Source organism: Astatotilapia calliptera, chromosome 13 (genome assembly GCF_964374335.1).
Source record: "Astatotilapia calliptera chromosome 13, fAstCal68.1, whole genome shotgun sequence".
In the NCBI taxonomy this organism is placed as follows: Eukaryota; Metazoa; Chordata; class Actinopteri; order Cichliformes; family Cichlidae; genus Astatotilapia; species Astatotilapia calliptera.
Window position 1 is genome coordinate 6,284,615 of NC_137434.1, and position 7,805 is coordinate 6,292,419.

General features: G+C 37.5%; 1 long non-coding RNA gene across 1 annotated transcript; it reads right to left on the reverse strand.

Moving 5' to 3' along the window:
* Window positions 1-526: 526 nt before the first annotated feature.
* Window positions 527-3,973, reverse strand: LOC113035275 (uncharacterized). Its single transcript, XR_003274331.2, has 4 exons — window positions 3,936-3,973; window positions 3,722-3,803; window positions 1,142-1,233; window positions 527-938 (listed from the first exon to the last, which is right to left on the reverse strand). It is a non-coding gene; the product is annotated as an uncharacterized LOC113035275 (long non-coding RNA).
* Window positions 3,974-7,805: the final 3,832 nt, after the last annotated feature.

The window sequence follows — 7,805 nt, forward strand, 5'->3', positions numbered from 1 at the left end:
CATTTGTGTCATGTTTGATCCCATGTACTGATTTGTATAGTGGACACTACAATGTGGAATAAAAGGAGCAAATAGTACAGAAGTGCATCTCATGTGTTTATTGTTGTGTGTCATCGGCAGCCTCATGTTTAGGCTGCCGAGGCCGTTGGTTGGAGGAGCCGCAACAACCTCCCTGAGTTCTGGAGAATAGAAGGCCACTTTCTCTTCAGTTATCTGGTGATTGCTCAGGGCTTCACTATGATCTTGCTCTGATATGATTAAGAAGTTGGCCTAAAGTGGGTTTACATGGATTTTGTTATTACAGTCTAAAATTTGGAGGTAAAATAACTCAAGAGGATGCTGATTCAATTTTGGGGATCGCCATCGTATATCCTATCCTATCTGCTTTTTACTTCTGAGGGGTAAAAGCTGGGTCAAGGGCCCAGGACCAAGACAAGGTCTCTGTAGGCTCTTAATAAGGCCTTCACAGCTTCCCATGTTTTAACCAGTAAAGACTGGTGATAATTTTCAATCTGGAGTAGAAAAACAACTTTTTGTACCTTTTATTGAAGGGAAAACCTTTAAAACATCTGAACAAAAACCAAAAAAACACCCAGAATTTAGATGATAAAATAATTTTTAAGCACTTACTTTTCATAAAAAAAATAATCAAACAACATTTATCAACAGTAATTATCCCATTAAGTTTGTTGCATGGTGTTCTATAACTGTGTTAAACAATTTTAAACACAAATAGGAAATGGAAGTAAACATCAAACTGTCAGAGAGTACACAACCACAAACATCTACTAGTTCTAGGTGGTGACAGGAGTTTGGTTAGGAAAACTTATTTGGTGCTTTTCCACCCCGTGGTGCAAAAACAAACTATTTGGATCACAATGGCAATGCTGGAACAGCCATGTAGGAAAAAGGTAGCACGGCTTGGCACTGGCTGTCAGCTAAAAAGCAAACAGAGTAACAAAGTTAATCAATATGATTTAAGCTTATAACTTAATCAATGTTGCATTTGCTCTCCATTTGCCCAGCCCAGTATGTCCAGTATACATGCAAACTCCTCCAAAGCTGCTTAGAAAAGAAACCCGCTACATGACCTAAATGTTAGATGGAGACATGATGATATGATAAATGCACAAAAACGTACCAAGCAGCAGCACACATGCAAGCATATGGACATTTTCCCGAGGGTGATGACAGCAAGAATAAATTTCTGCCGAGTCTTTGAGGTTATATGATCTATAAGGTCACCGAAAAGCACACATTACTCATGGTACAGTTTTTTCTTTCATCATTTTATTATCTTTTGTGGATTTTTCTCACATCATCAATCTTTCGGGGACTGTATTTTTAGCTATTACTGAAGTCTGTTAGCAAGTCTTTGCTTTTTAAGAGAGAAAAGAGAGGCTGCCGCCCTTTCTGCCATTTTTGTTTGCTTTTGAAATTCACTGAATTAAAAAAAGATTACTTGTAATTCCTGTATAGTGCATTTATATCCCAATAAATTAAATGTGAACACATTCAATTTTGGGGATCGCCATGGTATACCCTATCCTATCTGCTTTTTACTTCTGAGGGGTAAAAGCTGGGTCACAGTCGTGTTAATTCTGAGAGCAATTGTTGATTTAGTTGAAACCACAGTCTTCTGACTAAAACATCATTTAGTTTTAGTCTAATTTTAGTCAACTAAATATCATAAGATAACAGGAGACTAAAGCTAAATTTTAATTAGTTCACTACAATACGAAGTGTAAAAGTTTGTTGCACACGGTTTATATTCCTTGACATCAAACATCAAATGTATCCATACTTTTTAATCCAGTCTTCCTCCCAGGCATCGACATTTCGTGTGTTTTCATGAGGACCGTTTTTATTAGTCTATGAAAGTGTTGATTAATTAATAATTAATTAATTTCATATTAGTTTTCGTTCACATGAATTTGTTTTTATTTAGTTATCATTTTGTTTTCCTAAGAAGAAAAGTTTGATGAAACTATGATGAAAATGAGTAGCGAACGACATTAAGACTGAACACAATGTTTCCAAATGGAATCATTTCCTGAAACAACTTTTTTATTTTTGCTTTCTGTGTTCAACTTGCTTGATCACTATATTTATGTCACCTTCTTTAAACTAGGTATGGGAGCAGAAGGAGAAAACCACCAGTAAGCTAGCAAAGCTTAAATTTTTGCTTACAATATTCTAACCTCTGTCGTTTGCCTCTACAAAGACATCATTTGCTTTAGAGATTACCGATATGGTCTGCTGCATTACTGTGTGCTGCAGCCCATCCACAAAGGTACCAACTTTATCATATTTATTTATATTGATACCAGTGCAGTATAGACTCATACAAAGTGTTTGGAAGGAAAAACATCTGTACTTCTTTAAGTTGCTTGAAGACGTTTCACCTCTCATCCGAAAGGCTTCTGCAGTTGTTGAGCGTGTAATTCCCTGCTTCCTGACATGTATTGTTTTTACATTGGGGTGTTAAATAGTCACTGTGCCCCGTTACCTGCCAGCAGGCGTGACTGCCTAAACATGAGGCCAAGAGCATTTTCCATTTTATGCCCACTTTCTTCTCTTTCATCTTTGCAGACACGATTATTTTTAAACTCAATCACACATCCTACTGGGTCAGATGTTTTGGCTCTATAATTGTTGGTGTCTCTGAAGAGGCGAGTCTTGACTAAACAAAGTAATTTTTCAATTTTTAGTTGAACTTCCGAAGGCTGACTCAAAGGCAAGAACACCAAAATTAATTTATCAGAAAAGTTGTCTACAGCATTGCATTGGACAAAGACTACTCTGTCCAATGCAAAACCTTAACAATTATCTGGTTAAGACTTGTGTCAAAAAATTAGTTTATAGGACTGCATTCTTGGAAAAATGGAGGCATGTCAGGAGTCTTTCAATCATGGCTCCTAAGGATTCATTTGTTTGATAGTGTAGTGTGACTTCTGTTAGAGAGTCATATGTCAAAGCGCTTGACCAACATGCTATGTGGCACATGGGAATTAATACGACTAAATAACCTCCTCTTTATCGCCAATAAAACCTGACTATGTGTCAAACATCAAAAGAATCTAATATGTTTACGAGTTATGTAACACCAAGTAGTAATAAATCTATGAACAAAAGAGACCAGTGATAAGTTTATTGGTATCCATCTTCTCATTTTGTTCACAGTTACTGGCATCACTTGTTTACCTATAATTTTCATGCGCTATGAAAGCCTTGTTGAAAGAAGCTTTGTTATCACTTTACTATGTCTCTCTCTGTACGACTGCCAGAAACCTCAACAGCACTGAAAGCAAAGCCACATTGTTCCGTGAAGCAATAAAGTGGTTTTTATTGTGCAAATCTGATCTGAAGGCTCACTATAAAAACTGCAATTTTCTGCAGCAGTCGCTGTCTTTTATGAATTCTGTAATTCATATCGGATACCATACAGAAAAGGGAAGAGCTGGTATTTTTCATAACAAATTAGGCCAAAATGCATTAGGATGTTGAACAATATATCGAGGTTTCCTGAATCCAAGCTCAAGGTTTCTAATAAAGATGTATTAGGAAACACTAAAGCTAAGACTCGCTAAAACAGATGACCACATCTCATGCTTTGAGTCCTGTGGTACTCTCATAGCCAGCATGTACTGAGTATTCATTTTGGGTGATATGAAGACCACCGATTTGGTTCAAAGCCAGACTTCAGATACCAGTAACAAACCTTTTCTTTCAGCCTGTGAATGTATGGAACGTGGTCACACTGCTGTTTCGCTGTTCACTAGTCTTCACCTCAAAACAGGTGTCTGTGAAAAGAAAAGGGAATGGTGATTGAGAGAAAATAAGGAATGCTATTAAGGGGAACTAATGCAAATGTGTATGCAAAATCCAGAATTAAGGGGGGCACTAAGAAGTGACTGTATGATGTGATTACTCACCTGTTCTCTCCAAGGTGTTTGGGCAAATGCTTCCCCTGGGGTCCAGACACCATTTAAAGGTTCCGGGAGCGACTGTGGGTTAAGAGAGTGTGGTGAATCTTGTTGTGCTTGGGTTTCTGGGTTTTTATAATATTGGGTTTGGTGTAAAATTAAAGTGTGAAATATTTAAAACGTGAAGTGTATTTCTGTATTTTTTTTATTCAAATTGATATATTGTATACTGTGGTGGAAGGTTGGGATTTAAGAATTTACCTGAGAGTGGAAGAATGGTTTAGTCTGTGACAGCTGAACATATTCAAGGCTGCCAGTTGTCATTAGAGAGGGTGGATTGTGCTGTGAAGAAGCTCGACGAGTGAATTGTTTGTAAGGAGAGCTGTATGGCAAATAAATACTTTTTGTTCCACTACACTTGCCTTGGTCCATCTCACTGTGTTTCCAGCTGCTAAGGGCCGCCCTGTTACAGGGACTCTCAAGGGAATATCAGTGGTACTAAAGGTAGCTGTAGATAATGTTACATCTGTGAGATGATTATGAGTATTTTTTTGTCTAATGGTTAAATTTTTATTTGTGAAGAAGTTCATGAATTCATTACTAGCTAACGTTAAAGGAATGGTCGGCTCAACAGAGCTCTGACTTTTTGTCAGCCTGGCTACAGAGAAACCTGGGGTTGTTCTTGTTTTCTTCAATCAGTGATGAGTAGTAAGATGTTCTAGCTTTATGTAGGGCGTTCTTATAAAGCAGCAAACTATTTCTCCAGGCTAAATGATGAAATTCTAAATTTGTGATACGCCATTTCCTCTCCAGTTTACGAGTTATTAACTTGTAAGCTGGAGATCATTAACAAGATAATCGACCTCTATTTGTGTAGCGTTCAGGTAGCTGCTCTGCTCTGTGTTGGCACAGGCCATTGAAGATGATAACTATGGGTGGATTATATTCTGAAACTTAGTTACAGCACTTTCAGAAAGACATCTACTGTGATGAAATCTGCTTCCCACTGCTCTGCAGTCAACTAAATTTAAATATTATTAGGAAATGATCAGACAGGAGAGGGTTTTCATGAAACACTGTTAAATGTTCAGTTTCTATGCCATATGATAAAATAAGATCTAGAGCATTAATTAATGGCACCACTCTGTGTTAACTAATAAACAGAGTGGTTTATCACACAAAGTGAGTGGAAAGAGGTGATTGAAGATGAAACATTCACTGCTTCATGAGCAGCCTAGGATTCGGTGTGCAGGCCTAATGATTAGGCTCTATCTAAATGGAAAGATTTAAGCTTACTCTTAAAAATAGAGAGGGTGTTCATCTGCTGAATCCAAACTGGGAGCTTACATGTTCCACAGAGGAGGGGCCTGAAAACTGAAGCGTCTGTGTCCCATTCTAAGTTTAAATATCCACAAGGAAACCAGCAGTCTGAGAGTGAAGAGCTCTACTGGGGTGATACAGCACTATGAGGGAGAAATATGCTCTCTCTGTCTAGTCCCTGTCAGTACTCTCACCGCAGCATTTTGGATTAACTGAGCTTTTGGAACAAGCTGATAATAATAAACTACAAAGTCCAACCTAAAAGTAATAAATGCATGAACTAGTTTTTCAGCATCAATTTCAGAAAGGCTGTTTCTATTTTTAGAGATATTGAACAAGTGCAAGAATGCACTCCTACATATTTGTTTTATATTGCCATTGAAACAAAAGTGAAAAAGTGCATCAGTCATGAAGTTAAATCCAAAAACAGGTATGTGTCATGACTCTCTATTTATTTAGTTCTTGTTCGGTTGTAAAACTTTTATTACCACCATAGTTATAACTGCTCATAGATGCTTTCGATGTGACAATGCAGTGAAATGAACCTTGACTGTCAGCATCTGCCACCTACACAGATTTTCTAAGTCTGTGTATGATCTCAAATGTTTGACGTGGACGCTCCTGGAACAGAATGAAACTGTTAGTGAAAGATAAAATGTTTTCTTTACACGGCTTTGGTGTTTACTGCATACATCCACATGCTACGAAATCAAAGTACACAAAAATGCCTTTTTATTTTTTTTGGCCCAACTTCTGATAACCAGACAGTTGCGTGAGAGAACTTTAAAATACACCAACTATGCTTGTTGAATACACAATTCTTAAAAGCAGTGCGTGGGTTTTTCATGGATGTGTGTTATATATAGTCTAGTATTCAAATTCAGATCAAACATTTCAGATGAGACTTAAACGGTGAGTCGACTGTAGATTTAAAAAGCTGCAGAGAATTCACTGGTTTTAGAATTGTTTGGTAAATTCTTCTACAATAAGCCTGAATAGTATAAAACGTGTTGTCTGCACACTGCCAAGTGATCTAGAGTACAGGCAGTAGAATAACGTAGGTTATTTTAGGACCCTTTTACCCCATGCTCACGAGAAACAGCCGTACATCAAATCCAGTCAATATTTTAAAAATGAATGCTTTTGTGATGCCTTTGAATTTGATGAGATCCTAATAAGGAAAGCCTGTTTTATGTGCTTTTAAGTTGTTCAGATGTGCACTGTCGCATAGTTGGTGTCAGTCATATCAGGCAGAAATGTACAAAAGCACAAACGGCACCATCAAAATAAACAAATATAATACACTCACTCATGATCCAGAAATTTCTTATAAGGGGTTATAGAAATCAACTGCAGCCACCCTACAGCTGCAAAATATTTCAAAAGTTTTTAGAACCTGCAATTATCTCTTTGAACAAACATGTGATTTATACATTTTTTTGAACATTTAAAATATTAAATGACAGTCCCACACTCCTACAAAGTCAGACATCGTTAACATTTCCACATTGCAATAGAAAACTAGTTGAATTTCACAGTATTATCAGTAAAAGTATGTAGAAAACTTTTTTAAATGTCTTTTTTTTTTGTCACAAAAATGAATAAAATTCTATTATCATTCTATTTATGCAACTTTCATGCTGGAGCAAATATGACAAGCAGCCATTATGCCATTATAGAGTGACCATCTAACTTTTTCAGTTCTGTCCTGGTGATTCCCCCCACCACCCTTGGGCTTGGACTCCTATCCGGTGCCACAGAAGACTGGTACACATGTAACAGAGCCAAGACATGAATTTGTGCTGTCAGTTGCCTAAAAAGGAGAAACATCAGTGCTGGAAAAAAATAAGCATGAGCCAGAGGAATGTTACATGTCATCCTGCTGTCATACTGATTATATCATTGACATTTACACCACTGAATTACACTGATAGGTTCGTAGGTGTTCATGCAGAAGTATATGTCAGGTGCAATAGAAAATCACTGCTGGAGCTAAATGATGTTGTATTTGAAGAAACTGTGGAAAGCATTTTAGCAAAAGATGAACTAAGTGAATCTGATCTTTTGCCTCTCTTGAGCAAAAGCACAAGGTTGAGCTCGGCAGTGGAGCTTTAAAACACCTGCCAAACAAAAGCAGTCATACAGAGGTCTGGACAGTTAGAGCAGGCAATAAATCCTCATTTACGTGATGGTCACTGAGGTGTGACAAGCTGGCTTCCACAAGAGGGAACTAGATCAAAGACTGGGCTGAGATGGAGACAGCGGGAAGGTGATTCACCTCAGAGGAAAAAGTTCTGTGCAGGCTTGACCTTCAGGTTCTGGCTCTAAGTTAACATGAAAGTGGAACCTGAAATATAGATGACATGTTTGTTTGACTGGGAATGAATTTGGAGCTAATCTTTAACTCCTAATCCTTTTGAAACTCTTGATCCTTTTGAACCTTCATGCCGTGCCTCGGACTGAATTGTATCATCACTGAATTACACAAACTTAAAGTCAGGAGCAGTTTTATTTAGCGCTGCATGCACCTTTCTTGTGGTGTTATTTTCTATAACCTTT